Source organism: Schistocerca americana, chromosome 8, assembly GCF_021461395.2.
Source record: "Schistocerca americana isolate TAMUIC-IGC-003095 chromosome 8, iqSchAmer2.1, whole genome shotgun sequence".
NCBI classification, from domain to species: Eukaryota; Metazoa; Arthropoda; class Insecta; order Orthoptera; family Acrididae; genus Schistocerca; species Schistocerca americana.
This window is the reverse complement of record NC_060126.1, coordinates 149,144,574-149,161,243: the sequence shown is the minus strand read 5'-3', so window position 1 is coordinate 149,161,243 and position 16,670 is coordinate 149,144,574.

The following is a 16,670-nucleotide window of genomic DNA, read 5'->3' as shown; positions in this document are numbered from 1 at the left end:
ACCATAATCTTTTGAGCCAGAAGGCCGTAATGTTTTCGCTTAAGGGGAAATGTTGAGAATAAAGCTTTAAGCGGCTGAGAGCCCACAGTTGAGTTTCCAAAAATTCAAAAATTCCTTAACCTTTAAGTATTCAATGGCCGAACGCCCACTAAATGCAAAAAGTAACGCATCACAGTCATGAAAAGGACAGTATAGACGTTCTCTTATGTGAGACAGGTGATGGGCCCAACTACACTTGATCCTTCGGTAACCCAACCAAGAGGCAGTCACGGACCGACCGACCAAACGACTTGCTAGCCACCAGTCGGTATATAAATACTCAAAGACCAAACTGTTACGGACGTGATTATCCACAATGAAATATGTACTAAGCTGTCAAAACTACACACCATCTTGGACAGCGACAAGAGGTGAGGAAAGGACGCTGCCGAAAATTACATTATTGGCCAGGGCAGGTAGCCTCAACACTAACGGCCACAAGGCAGAAAATTCCACTGGTGCACTTGAATTGTAGTGAACAAAAATAGCTAATTCCACCGCACGGCGGCTCGATTTCACCACTACAAACACTCGGTGTTACTCACAGGAAAATCTCCCCAACAGCGAACCACCGAAACGAACGACACAACAAGAACGGACTTGGCTTAGGTACTTAACACACCACTCAACTATGACGTCCTGGGTTGGGTGAGCTACGAAGCAAGTAGCGATGGGACAGCTCCACACATGCTCCGACACTGCGCAGAAACAGCCAGCAGACCCAGAGGACTGCACTGCACGGAGATGTCCTCCCTGGTCTGCACCAACCGACCGACTGCCCTCACCCCCTATCCGGAAATTATTTGCACAAGTCCAAACATGGTTGTTGTTGTTGTGGTCTTCAGTCCCGAGACTGGTTTGATGCAGCTGTGCAAGCTACTCTATCCTGTGCAAGCTTCTTCATCTCCCAGTATCTACTGCAGCCTACATCGTTCTGAAGATGCTTAGTGTATTCATCTCTTGGTCTTCCTCTACGATTTTTACCGTACACGCTGCCCTCCAGTCAAATTGGTGATCCCTTGATGCCTCAGAACATATCCTACCAACCGATCCCTTCTTCTAGTCAAGTTGTGCCACAAACTCCCTCTTCTCCTCAATTCTATTCAATACCTCCTCATTAGTTATGTGATCTACCCATCTAATCTTCAGCATTCTTCTGTACCACCACATTTCGAAACATTCTATTCTCTTCTTGTCTAAACTATTTATCGTCCATGTTTCACTTTCATACATGGCTACACTCCATACAAATACTTTCAGAAACTACTTTCTGACACTTAAATCTATACTCGATGTTAACAAATTTCTCTTCTTCAGAAACGCTTTCCTTGCCATTGCCAGTCTACATTTTATATCCTCTCTACTTCGACCATCATCAGTTATTTTGCTCCCCATATAGCAAAACTCGTTTGCTACTTTGTCTCATTTCCTAAACTAATTCCCTCAGCATCACCCGATTTAATTCGACTACATCCATTATCCTCGTCTGGCTTTCGTTGATGTTCATCGTATATCCTCCTTTCAAGACACTATCCATTCCGTTCAACTGCTCTTCCAACTCCTTTGCTGTCTCTGACAGAATTACAATGTCATCGGCAAACCTCAAAGTTTTTATTTCTTCTCCAATTCTCCATGGATTTTAATACCTACTCCGACCTTTTCTTTTGTTTCCTTTACTCCTTCCTCAATATACAGATTGAATAGCATCGGGGAGAGGATACAACCCTGTCTCACTGCCTTCCCAACCACTGCTTCCCTTTCATGTCCCTCGACTCTTATAACTGCCATCTGGTTTCTGTACAAATTGTAAATAGCCTTTCGCTCCCTATATTTTACCCCAGCCACCTTCAGAATTTGAAAGAGAGTATTCCAGTCAACATTGTCAAAAGCTTTCTCTAAGTCTAGAAATGCGAGAAACGTAGGTTTGCCTTTCCTTAATCTATTTACTAAGATAAGTCGTAGGGTCAGTATTGCCTCACGTGTTCCAACATTTCTACGGAATTCAAACTGATCTTCCCCGAGGTCAGCTTCTACCAGTTTTTCCATTCGTCTGTAAAGAATTCGCGTTAGTATTTTGCAGCTGTGACTTATTAAACTGATAGTTCGGTAATTTTCACATCTGTCAACACCTGCTTTCTTTAGGATTGGAATTACTATATTCTTCTTGAAGTCTGAGGGAATTTCGCCTGTCTCATAAATCTTGCTCACCAGATGGTAGAGTTTTGTGAGGCCTGGCTCTCCCAAGGCTGTCAGTAGTTCTAATGGAATGTTGTCTACTCCCGGGGCCTTGTTTCGACTTAGGTCTTTCAGTGCTCTGTCAAACTGTTCACGCAGTATCATATCTCCCATTTCATCTTCATCTACATCCTCTTCCATTTCCATAATATTGTCCTCAAGAACATCGCCCCTGTATAGACCCTCTATATACTCCTTCCACCTTTCTGCTTTCCCTTCTTTGCTTAGAACTGGGTTTCCATCTGAGCTCTTGATATTCATGCAAGTGGATCTCTTTTCTCCAAACGTCTGTTGGCAGTATCTATCTTACCCCTCGTGAGATAAGCCTCTACATCCTTACATCTGTCCTCTAGCCATCCCTGCTTAGCCATTTTGCACTTCCTGTCGATCTCATTTTTTTCCATTTTGCCTGCTTCACTTACTGCATTTTTGTATTTTCTCCTTTCATCAATTAAATTCAGTAACTCTTCTGTTATCCAAGGATTTCTACTAGCCCTCGTCTTTTTACCTACTTGATCCTCTGCTGCATTCACTATTTCATTCCTCAAAGCTACCCATTCTTCTTCTACTGTATTTGTTTCCCCCATTCCTGTCAATTGTTCCCTTATGCTCTCCCTGAAACTCTGTAAAACCTCTGGTTCTTTCAGTTTATCCAGGTCCCATCTCCTTAAATTCCCACCTTTTTGTAGTTTTTTTCAGTTTTAATCTACATTTCATAACCAATAGATTGTGGTCAGAGTCCACATCTGCCCGTGGAAATGTCTTACAATTTAAAATCTGGTTCCTAAATTTCTGTCTTACCATTATATACCCAATCTGAAACCTTTTAGTACCCCTAGGGTTCTTCCATGTACAACAAAGCTAGTTCGCATATAAACTTGTACCACTGTAGTAGGCATGGGCTTCGTATCTATCTTGGCCACAATAATGCGTTCAATATGCTGTTTGTAGTAGCTTACCCGTACTCCTATTTTTTTATTCATTATTAAACCTACTCCTGCATTACCCCTATTTGATTTTGAACTTATAACCCTGTATTCACCTGACCAAAAGTCTTGTTCCTCCTGCCACCGAACTTCACTAATCCCCATTATATCTAACTTTAACCTATCCATTTCCATTTTTAAATTTTCTAACCTACCTGCCCGATTAAAGGATCTGGCAATCCACGCTCCGATCCGTAAAACGCCAGTTTTCTTTCCCCTGATAACAACGTCCTCTTGAGTAGTCCCCGCCCGGTGATCCGAATGTGGGACTATTTTACCTCCGGAATATTTTACCCAAGAGGACGCCATCATCATTTAATCATACACTAAAGCAGCATGCCCTCGGAAAATTTACGGCTGTAGTTTCCCCTTGTTTTCAGCCGTTCGCAGTACCAGAACAGCAAGGCCGTTTTGTTTAGTGTTAGAAGGCCGGATCAGTCAATCATCCAGACCCTTACCCCTGCAACTACTGAAAAGGCTGCTGCCCCTCTCTAGGTACCACACGTTTGTCTGGCCCCTCAACAGATACCTCTCCGTTGTAGTTTCATCTACTGTACGGCTATCTGTATCGTTGAGGCACGCAAGCCTCCCCACCAACGGGAGGGTGGGTTATTACCAATGGGGGGGGGGGGGGTGGGTTATTACGTAATGATGGCCACGGAATACAATTCTTAATAGCATGAGCAGTAGTGCTTTCATCGATAAAATATGCTTCAGACTCATTAATAACTGTTTGCATTAAGAGGTGATAGACAGTATATTCAGCGAGTTAAGTTCGTGACTTACAAAACAGTGATGTGGAATGTTGTGTAACGTTTCGTGTCTGTGTTTTGAGTAATGTTGTGGCAAGATGTGAAATGTCGAATAAGTTAATGGCATCCCTTAAAACGAATTTGTGTACTCCTTATTGGAAACTTACCTAGCCTCTTTCCAGATCAGTTTCAGTCACAAACGGAACCACGACCGTACGTGATCCTCTGCGACAGGATCGTGCAAGGTGAGCAATGTTTAGAGACGTGCCACGTGTGCCTGCGGCTGCACACATCCAGCCGCGGGCCTCACATTTATGACCACGCTATTACAGCCAGCCACCCTAGCATGGCTGTTAGAGCGGAGGTTTTGTAGTGTTCCCCTACTTTTAACGTTAAGATTATCGTTAATAGCATTTCCATTACTTTCGTCGTCTTCGGTTCAATCTTAACCCACAGCGTGAGTTCATTAGCCTGTTTAGCCCATTTAACATTTGCAGTTCTTCCTCACTGTCAATGAAGGTGACAATATCATCAGCAAATCTTGTCACCGGTATTCTTTCAATGGGAATTTTAATCCCATTCGCGAACTCCTCTTTTATCTTCCTCATTCCTTCTTCGACCTGTAGACTGCACAGTATGGAGGAGGGCAGGGGAAAGATAACATCTTTGCATTAGACACTTTCTACTTCGAAATTTTACTTCTCTATTTTCCACAATTATTCTTGTTGGATCTTGTCCATATTTTACATTACCCATCTTTCGACGAGCTTACGCCCATTTTCCTGAGAACTGCTTTATATTTACTTTGTCGAATACTTTTTCTTGGTCGATAAATCTTATGAACGTGTCACGACTTATCTTAGTCTTGTTTCCATCATAAACCACAAGATTCAGAAATCAGGATCTGGCAACCCGAGTAATTACGAAGTATGTCAGTAATAGGATGGTATATTGGACGGCGAAACACACGTCAAGTTGCATAGTACAACCATTCGTAATTTGTATGCCAGAACTATGCAACGCCTAGAACGCACCGCTATCACATTGGCTTAAAGTTTTTTTTCCAAAGTGAGATGATGTCGCGTATTTTTGTCTATGAGTATATTTTTCTGTGATCTGTGGAACTCAGTAAGTATTTTTATTTCACCCCAGGGTGTCCAAGCACCTCTAAAGACGTCTATCCGGTTCCTTTAAGTAAGGGTTCTATTTATTGGAGAATTTTCAGTATGTGCACTACCATTGTTAGAAGACAGAGAAAAAGCAGTAAACGCAGGAAAACAGGTTACAACTGACGCTTATCGTGTAGCGAGTATGCGAAATCCGAGTCGGAGCCCTGTGATACACATCTTCGCAGTTACGGCTGTTAGTACTAACCGCATACTGACTAAAATTTTCCCACTGTTCAGGCACTGCGCAGTCTGTGCACGCATAGATCCCGCTTATGAAGACGTGTGACGACAAGCTACCCGAAGAAACATCGCTTACATCACCAGATACCAGCAAGGTAGCTCTAGGTGGAGCGGCTGGATTCGTGATTTCGTGTAAGCAAGGTCACAGTTCGTATTAATTGACGGGAAGTCATCTAATGAAACAGATATGATACCTGAGATTCGCTAAGAAAGTGTTGTAGGCCCGTTGCTATTATTATCCACTGTCAACGATTTAGGACATAATCTAATCAGCGTTCTTAGATTGTTTGCAGATGATGCTGTTATTTATTGTCCAGTAAAGCCATCGGAATATCAAAACGAATTCCAAAATAATTAGACATCTACATGCTGTGGAAAGTGGCAACTGATCCGTAACAATAAAGAGTGTTAAGACCTCCATAAGCGTATGCTAAAAAAATTCCGTGAAGTTTCAGCCACAGGATAAATCCCAGAATCTGAACGGCTGTCGATTCAAGTAAACATTTAGGGAACAGAATTACGAAGAACTAAGGTTGGAAGAAGCACACAGAAAATGTTGTTGGGGAAGGTGCGCCAAAGACTGCGTTTCATTGGCAGACGACTTAGAGGGTGAGACAAATCTACTAAAGAGACTGCCTACACTACGCTTGTCCATCGTCTTCTGGAGGAATGCTACGCGATATTGGATCCTTACAGGATAGGACTGACAGAGGACATCGAAATGGCTCTGAGCACTATGGGACTTAACATCTGAGGTCATAAGTCCCCTAGAACATAGAACTACTTAAACCTAATTACATATGAAAAAACTAAAAACCCGCCTCGAGTGCGAAAAAAGCAACTAGTGTTAACCTAAGTTTCGGCGTAGATAACCACACCTTCTTCAGATCAACAATAAAACCCGCAAGTGCCTAAGATGACCTTTGTCAATGATTAAAAGAACACCATAGCTATACATTTATAAACGAAAAGAAATGAAAACACAAACAGTACATATGTACAAAGTCAAAACCACTACTTAACTTGATGGTGTACGCTCCACCTCACACCGGCCTATGTTCGATGGGTCATGACCCGCCATAAACTGCAGCTGCAAATGGTCGCTCACTTACAAGCCCGAGCCGCTACCTACGCACATGCGCAAGACAAGGGAAGTTACTTGAATGCGCATGCGCATACGAATACGAGAAAGTTTATACATGGGTCGGGGCTAAATAGCCCATATATTCCCAACCGTGGAATTAATATATTGACCAACGACTGCTGACGCGCTGCGATGTTGAAGGTTCTTAAATCTAATTAACCTAAGGACATCAAAAACATCCATGCCCGAGGCAGGATTCGAACCTGCGACCGTAGCGGTCGCGCGGTTCCAGACTGAAGCGTGTAGAACCGCTCGGCCAAACCGGCGGGCGACATCGAAATACTTTTCAAGAAGGGCAGATCGTTTCTTCCTATTGCGAATCAGGGGAGAGTGTGTCACGACTAAGATACGTAAGTAGGCAAGGAAATCGATAACACCAAGGCCTTTTTCGTTGCTACTAGATATTTTCACGAGATTTCAACTGTCGATTTTCTCCTTCGATTACCAAAATATTTTGTTGACACGCTCCTCCACACGAACAAAGACCATTGCAATAAAATAGGAGAATACATATACTGAAGAGCCAAAGAAACCTATACACCTCCCTAACGTCGTATAGGGCCCCCGCCAGCACGCAGAAGTTCCGCAACACGACGTTGCATGGACTCGACTAATAGCTGAAGTTGTGCTGGACGGAATTGACACCATGAATCCTGCAGGGCTGTCCATAAATCCATAAGAGTACGAGGGGGTGGAGATCTCTCGCGAACAGCACGTTGCAAGTCATCCCAGATATGCTCAAGAATGTTCATTTCTGTTGTGTTTGGTGGCAATCGGAAGTGTTTAAACTCAGAGGAGTGTTCCTGGAGCCAGTCTGTAAGAATTCTGAACGTATGGGTTGTCGCATTGTCCTACTGGAATTGCCAAAGCCCGTCGGAATGCGCAATGGACATGAGTCGATGCAGATGATCAGACAGGATGCTTACGTACGTGCCATCTGTCAGAGTCGTCAGAGGTGCCATATCACACCAACGGCACACGCCCACACCATTACACAGCCCCCACCAGCTGGGACAGTCCCCAGCTGACATGCAGGGTCCATGGATTCATGAGGTTGTCCCCATCCCCGTACACGTCCATCCGCTCGATTCAATTTGAAACGAGACTCATCCGACCAGGCACGAGAGAGCCTTTGGCTCCGAAAGCCCATATCGATGATGTATCGTTGAATGCTTCCCACGCCGACTCTTGTTGATGACCCAGCATTGAAATCTGCAGCAATTTACGGAAGGATTGCACTTCTGTTACGCTGAACGATCTTCTTTGATCTCGTTCTTGGAGGATCTATTTCCGGCCGCAGCGATGTTGGAGATTTGATGTTTTACGGGATTCCTGATATTCACCGTGCACTCGTTAAATGGTCGTACGGGAAAATTCCCACTTCATCACTACCTCGGAGATGCTGTGTATGTCCCATCGCTCGTGCGCCGTCTATAACACCACGTTCAAACTAACTTAAATCTTGATAACTTGTCATTGTAGTAGCAGTAACAGATCTAACAACTGCGGCAGACATTTATTGTCTTATATCGGCGTTGCCGACCACAGCGCTGTATTCTGCCTGTTCTCGTATCTCTGTATTTGAATACGCATGACTATGCCACGTGTTTTTTTTTTGTGCTTAAGTTTAGATCGCAAGGAAAGATATAGGTTTTCCTTTTCCCCACATGATGTTCGAGTGTGGAATGGTCTATAAACAGTCTTAAAGTGGTCCTATGAACTCTTTGTCAAACAAGAAACTGTGAATTGCAGAATAATCAGGTAAATGTAGATCGTACAACACGTAGTCGGCAACGCACTTTATATTGTGGGCAATGTGAAACATACGTTATACGGCCAAACGGAGTTAAGTCATCGCAATACAGTTTCTACTATTGACAGTTCACATCGTAATAAGTAATTTTTTGTTTATCGTATTTCATTTGTTACCATTTCACTTCACATGTTTTTTGACTTTTAATACGACACGATCAATGTTAAAAAAGGGCTCAGCCCAATATTCTTATGCAGGTTTCATTGCTTGCTGTTTTTATCACATTTTTACCGCTATGCCGGATCTGTTTCGTGCTTCCCTATCAACTAACAGAATTTTGTGCGATCAGGATTCACCTGGTTTCATCCGGTGCCTGTTCTCACCGTGATAGTCAGCTGCATGCGGTGAGACCGGCCGGCCGATGTGGCCGAGCGGTTCTAGGCGCTTCAGTCCGGAAGCGCGCTGCTGCAACGGTCGCAGGTTCGAATCCTGCCTCGGGCATGGATGTGTGTGATGTCCTTACGTTGGTTATGTTTAATTAGTTCTATGTCTAGGGGACTGATGACCTCAGATGTTAAGTTCCATAGTGCTTAGAGCCATTTGAACCATTTGAACGGTGAGACCAAAGATTTCTATTCTTCTGTTATTCTTCTGTTTAATTTGTTTTCCTTGCCACTCTTGTTTATTTTCCTCCCGCCTCATTTTCATTATGGGTACAAGTTTTCCGCCACTGTTAATACTATTGTAGTCGTTTCACGGTACAGTCCATTTCAAAGCCGTACACGATGAGACTGTTATTTATCTCTGGGTGAGCATGACACATCAGACTCCTACAAATTTTATCCATTCTTTGGTCCTATGATATTTTTTTTATATTATGCTCCATCTTTCTTTCTAGAACTTGGAGCATTTACTATAGCCATCTCCTTCGTTCCGCCACGCTTATTTTGACTATCGTTCCTTTGAAGGACATTCTGATACAGCTTAACTGAGAGTGATGGGGGCGTCCAATAATCTCTACGTTTCGCTGTACGTATTCTGAATGTGACTATTCTTCTTATTGTGTACCCGCTTTTCTCGTAGGCCATTGTCCATTTTGTATATTTAGTACGTAAACATCACTGAAGTGAAATCTTTCTTTCAATTGACCTCCTGTGAAAAAAATTAATTTTTCCTCCAGTCTGTTATTTCTGTTCAGATACAGCTATGATGCAACTGTAGGTTGTGAAACCGGTTGTACGAGTAAAGGATTATTCCACAGCTGCTGCGGTTTGATTTAGAAAAATTACATGCAGCCGAGATAGAAACTTTACTATCGTTCGTGTTTTAGCAGGAACAGCATCCTAATATAAATTCAAAATTAGTGAGGCAATCGGGTTTGAAGACGCCGGAACATTTTTAATCCTGACAACGGCTTTAGGCTGTGAGCCATTCGCTGCCAGACCCCAGTGTTGTGATCACCGTCGCCGGCATAGGACGCTAATAATAAAATAAACAAATAGCCACATACGTGCCGTCTTCGAGTTACTAGCACACCGGTGAACGCTTCTGCCATTCGCAATAACGTCATTAAATAGCCAGTCATCAACATTTGCAGAGATAATTGTATTTACGTCTATGTACATACTCCAGTAAGCATCATCCGGTGCATGGAGGGGAGTACCTTGCACTACTGTTTTTCTTTCCTTTTCATTCCCCTCGTCAGTCGAGCGAACCGTAATTTATCCTCCCTTCAGGGTCCTTGCATGGGACGTACGTACGTCGGTGGCAGTAGAATAGTTCTGCAATCTGTAACAAATATCGAATCTCTAAATTAGTCTGCTACGAAAAGAAGTACTTCTTCCCTCCAGGGTTTCCCATTGGAGTTCACGTAGCATTGTCATAATACTCGCGTATTCTTCGAATCTCTCGGTGATAAATCTGAATTCCTTCCATTTGCACCTTTAATCCGACATGGTGGCGAGGATTCCCAGCACTCGATCAATGCCCGAGAACAGGTAGCACAAGTGTTATCTACGCATTCTTATTTGCTGATGATCCAAGTTTTCGTGGAATTCTCTAAGTCGATCATTAACCTTCCCGGGCCCGATCTTACGTCTTTTTCTGTTTCATCTCTCTTTGCAGTGTTACGCCGCGCTATTTAATTTACGTGACAAAATTAATGCTGTCATACAATATTACAGGATTATTTTTCTTTCTGATGGGCAATAACTTGCGGTTTCCTCGTTTGAAGACTGTTATTAATCACAGCAGATAGGAAATCTGTCTGAGTCATCCACTATCCTCCCACTGTCACGCAACGGCGATGCTCGCCAGTACGTTACAACTGCTGTTCTCTAAATCTTCTCTGTTCCGTCTGTCAATCCTATCTAGTACCGATCCCCGACTGGCGAGCTATATACAAGTATTGCTCGAACTAACATTTTATAAACTACCTCCTTGTTGGATTCTTGCAACGAATGTTAGTCTGGCATCTCCCTTGCCTCCGATATGTTTTATGTGGTCATTCCGCATTAAATCTCTCTGTACGCTTAGTTCCAGAGATACATGGTGACAGTTATTGAACTATGTGCGTAAACTAGTTACAAACTACGGCGTGCACATACTTTATTCAATATGTAAACGTTACTACAGATATTCGGATTAAGGTTATGGCTCGTTCAATATGCCTGCCATCATTGGCGAATAGCGTAATTTTGCATGACCCGCTGAAGGTCGGAACATCGATGTTGTCGATGACGTCTTGAATGACTGTTTTCATCTCAGCAGTGGTTTTGGCGTTATTGATGTAAACATTGTCTTTAGTTTAGCCCCACGAAAAGAAGTCGCGTGCGTTGAGATTCGGAGAATGTGGCCGCCAATCGAGGCCAATGCCAGCCGCCCCTCGGAACCCCGGAGCCAGTATGCGGTTCCCCAAGCCCCAAGTGCTCCTCCAGGACATAAAACGCTCTCCTGCTTCCGTGGGGTTGAGTTCCGTGTTGCCTGAACCACATATTGTCGAAATCGGGGTCACTCTCGATAATGAGGGTGAAATCATCTTGCAGAACCTTCACGTAACGTTCGATAGTCATCGTGCTGTCGAGAAATATCGCACCAATTATTCCGTGACTGGACGTACCACGCAGTCACCCGTTCGGGGTGAAGAGACTTCTCGATCGTGAAATTATTGACGAACCCATCCAAATGAAAGTAGGCTTTGTCGCTAAACCAAACAACAATGCGCATACTAATTCCCATCATGCCACGCGGCCATTCGCGCTGTTCGAACGTTCTAACGCAAACCGTTCAGAAGTTACGACGATTTTATTTCATATAGTTCAGCAATTGTCATCCTGTATAGTGGATGTGACTGCTTATACTGATTTTTCTGTAATAAAGAGTCTTTCTGCCATTATTTTATGTTTGCTTACGTAGTATCACAGCATTTCGCTACAATTTTGTAGCCTTGCGACTTAACAAGTATTCAACAAATTCATCCGTAATATGCACTAAGGATCTTCCGACATTATTCACTAGGTCATTTATATACATTTTGAAAAATAATACTGCTCTAATACTACTTTGAAGTACGCCTGAAGATACTTTTACGTCTAATGACTTCATTAAGAAAGAGATGTTGTGTTGCTCTTACTAGCAACTTTTCAATCCAGTCATACAGTTCATCTGACATTCCGCATTTCGTTCACTAACCAACAGTGCAGGACTGTACCGAACATCTTTCGAAGGATCAAGGCACTGGCATAGCTTCCGGTATCTACTGCCTTCTGGATCCCGTGCCCATACCTAAGACTGCGGAATCCATGTTGGATCCTATCAAGGAGGTTTTCGGTCTTCAGAAGTGTCTTGATCGGGGCATAAAACATATTCCAAAATTTTAAATAATACTAAGGTCAGCAATATGTGTCTATAGGTATGTGCGTTTGTTCAATCATCCTTCACGAAAACGGGAAGGACCTACGCTTTCTTCCAATCAATAGAAGGTATTGCATAGCTCCTCCAGTAACCTACGGTACACGCGTACATTGAACTACTATGAGGAATCAGCAGTACCTGCATTACGCACGACATCACGAGTGATGGAGATACTGTCAAAGTGGTGCGTGACATCTTAGTTGAACAGGCTTGCAAGGAGCGGTCAGATGTGCGATACGACTAAAGGTGAATCTTTCACGATCGAATGGATCCAAGTAATGGTTCACTAATGTGGACTTTCGTTCTTTTATGTATTCGCGTGTTCCAGTTCAACCTTTTTATAATTATATAACTTACATAAAAATTAAGTTTTATGTAATAGTTACATACTTTGCAGCCAACAAAAAGAGAAATATGTTTATCTCTTCGTCGGTTTGACAGACTGTAGAACGCATCCTTATCATAAGGGATGCATTTTTTTTGTTTCGACAAACAAAACGAGCAGTCAGATTTTTAACTTTCATCTGACTGATTAACGGCTATTTTTTAAGATAACTTTTAAACATTTTTGATTGTAGTATAAGCAAGACGTAAAACTTATGATTTTCGCATTTCTTCAAGAAATAAAACTTGGCACTTAGGGAGGTTATTGTTTTTCAACTTTGGTTGTCTCTCTGTGATATCCGTAATTTGTTTTCTTCGCACAAAAAATGTTATGTGCATGATTTCGGCTCAATGGAAATAGGGGATGTGGCAGTATAACAGAAAATCGTACTTTTTGTCTCCAAAAATATTGTTCAGAAGTAGCTTTTCAACGAAAGATTTTGTTTACTTTCAATTTATTATTAATACCGTACTTCTGTATTATCTTTAATAATACAACCAAAAACTTACTATTTACTAATTGTGTGAGGCAAATTACACAAACTGAAGTATGTATAGCTCCTGTTTCCTTTTTTAAATCATTTATTACAGTGATCCGTGAGCTTGATGCCTCTCTAAGCAGAATAATTTACATATTTTAGTTTAGAAACTAGTTACAGAGCGTTTACATTTTCATTTTCACGTCACTGTGAAGAATCTGTCTTAAAGTACTTGTCACGAAAATCAAATCTGTTTAAAGGTATTCTCATTTTATTAGAAACGAACTGTTCAATTCCATTAGTCATAATTTTTGGGATTTTGTCGAATCCTGCTTTAATCTTTATACATTTTCGTCTTTTGGTTCTGCTTCATGATTCAATGTAGTGGCTGTTTTCTTTTTTGATTCAGCAGATGGAGGCGAGAGGACAAGGGACTAGAAACATACATGATTTATCAGTTTTTGTAAAGCCACACGCCAGGCCGCTAGGTATTACTATCAACGAACTGATATATGTATAATGTGTGTGTGTGTGCGTGTGTGTGTGTGTGTGTGTGTGTGTGTGTGTGTGTGTGTGAAATTTCGAAAGAATTCTGAAATCTAAATGCAGTGTTTTGGCTCCTGAAGCGGCACAGGAGTGTGCTTCGCCTTACATACTGGTAAGGAATATATGAATAAAATAAAGTGAAGTGCAGTCTCTCATTGTGGCCGTAATTCAGCTTAAGCACAGAACACAAATTTTCGCCATCCACATTGCATGATGGAAGCCTTTGGAGCAGGAAAAGATAGTCTAAGAGAGGTTCTTCGAGATGAGAGTTCGTTATTAATTTAAAAAACTATTAATATGATTCTGTTATATAGCTCATACCTGCAAGGTAAATACTAGAGACTGTTCTGAAATCTTTTCAGTTCACATAAACGCACCTCTGAAAGTGGCCGTATTTTGTATTGTTGTGAAATAAATTAATGATTAAATGAGAAGCCGTTCAGCATGAGTTCCATGGACAGCTGTTTCCTGCCCTTTCCTCTAGTACGTTAAATGACGCAAATACGTGTAAAATCATCAGGATTGATCTAGTACTGAACTTTTATGTTATTTTCATATAAATACGACCGTAAAATTTTTCTTTTTGAGACATTAATGCATAATTTTCTGGATTGTTGATTTTCATACTCGATTCACTCTCGTCTGTCAATGACTGCCTGTGCTCGTTCAGAGGTTCCCTTTCTCAAATAATGATGATTGATTCCATGCATGGAACTTGGGGGTCCTTTTCAACTGATGACTAATCAAAAACTGGATATCTTTTTCAACTGTAAACACTTCAATGTAATGATGCGCGCTAGATTGTGAAGGTTTAGGAAAAGAAGTCTTGTTTTTTTTCAGTTATGAGGAAGAGAACTTCTGAACGAGCACAGGCAGTCATCAACAGCCGAGAGTGAAACGAATATGAAAATCAACAATCCAGTAAATTACGTGTTAATTTTCTTAAAAGATAAATTTTATAGTGAGGTTTATTCGAAAATAAAATAAAAGTTCACTACTAGATCAATGCTAATAATTTTACACGTATTTCTGTCATTTAACTTACTACAGAAAAGGGCAGAAACATCTGTCCATGGAACTCGTGCTGAACGGCTTTTTATTTAAATCATTAGTTTATTTCACAACAGTACAACCATCTCCCTGCATATATGTGTAGTTACCCCGGTTTCGGATACAAAATTTCTAATTTTAGTACGCAGTTTCTCGTCTCCTCAGTCGGAAGTTGTGACGTATCCAATACATCTCACTTCCCGTACAAATAGAATGGCACTTTGAAAGTTCATTAATTTCATTGTAAAAGATGCTAGTAATACAGATGCAGGTATATATTATTTTCTATAAACGAACTGAAAACCAAGACTCTGTACTTGCTACGATTGCGGACCTCCCTCGAAAGTGAATGACGACTGGAATAATCTGCGCTGAGTCGTAAAGAGGTTCCCTAATCTGCACTTCCATTCAAAGTGCTCTGGTCTCTCTCTGTTCTGCGTTCATTGGCCCATCATGCCAGACGGGTAATGTAATAGTTTCTAATGACGCATTAAGTTAAGGAAATCGATGTGAACAACCTGTCTGTATGAGGTAATCAATGAATTGTCATGCTGGAGAAATATTTGTACGTGCTTGATATTTTTCCTGGAAGTTTATCTACAATCAATCTGGCAAGCACAATTAAGTAAACAAAAAGTACCGTGAAAGAGTAAAAACGAACGATTCCCAAAAAGGAACCATCAACAGTGGTCTATTTAAAAAAGACGAACGAGTTTGCCCATCTCTAGTCATGACCAACTTCTTGGCAAATATCTTTTATTAGGCGCAGGCATAAAGGCTTGTATCAGGCTATAGGTAGCAGAGATACTAATAAACGCGGATAGTTTAAGCAAGGCGTTCGATCTGGCCGGGTATACAAAGCACTAAGGTCAAAAAATGCTAAAAAATGGAGGAGGATGTTGCAGGAACCTGGATTTTCCTTTTGCTGAAAACGGACGGGTGATGAGGTTTCACTACACAAGCATTCCTTCTCCGGATCAGCTTAGTACATGGAGTATTATACACAAGAGTCAGAAAACAATCAATATAAGGAGACTAGCAAGCCATTTGACAAAATGACCTAAGGTACACTCTTAGGTAATTTGAGCATAACGGCCTCAGACTGCAATTTCTGAAAGGTGGGTTAGTTAGTTAGTTACGTGTTCCATTGATCAATAGCATGGAAGACCATTACGATGTGGAACGTGTCAAATGCACAAGAAATGCGCACAGGGAACAAGTTTTTTTTTCTTTTTTTGTTTACATTATAGTGTTATACCTAAATATTTCTATTATCTATCCAATTCCCTTAAATGGCATAAAATGCATATATTTCATCTCCAGATTTATTTACTCGTATTCAAGAATTCATCTATGGTATAGAACGAGTTGCCAAGGAGGTATGATTTCAATTTGTTTTTGAAACTATTAATGCTGTCTGTCAGACATCTTATTTCATCTGGAAATTTCTCAAAAAGTTTTATAGCAGCATATTTTACCCCTTTCTGTGCCAAAGATAGGTTAGGTAAAGGATAGTGTAGGTCTTTCTTTTTTCTGGTATTGCAATTATGAATGTCGCTGTTGATTTTAAATTGGTCCATGTTGTTGAGAAAAAAGTTTCATTACTTAGTAAATGTACTGTGAAGCAGTTGTAAGAATTCCTAACTTTTTAAACAGATGCCTACAAGAAGTGCGACTATGAATCCCACACATTATTCTAACTACTTTCTTTTGAACAGTGAATACCTCTCGCCTAAGTGTTGAGTTTCCCCAGAATATTATTCCGTATGACATCAGAGAGTGGAAGTATGCAAAGTATGTTAGCTTACTAACTTCTACATCCTCAAAATTGGCAATCATTCTGACTGCAAAAGTTGCTGAACCTAGTCGCTTTAGGAGATCCAAAATGTGAATTTTCCATTTAAGATTCTCATCTATATGTACATCCAAAAACTTAGTATACTCTACACTGGCTACTGACTTCTTTTGATATGTTATGTTT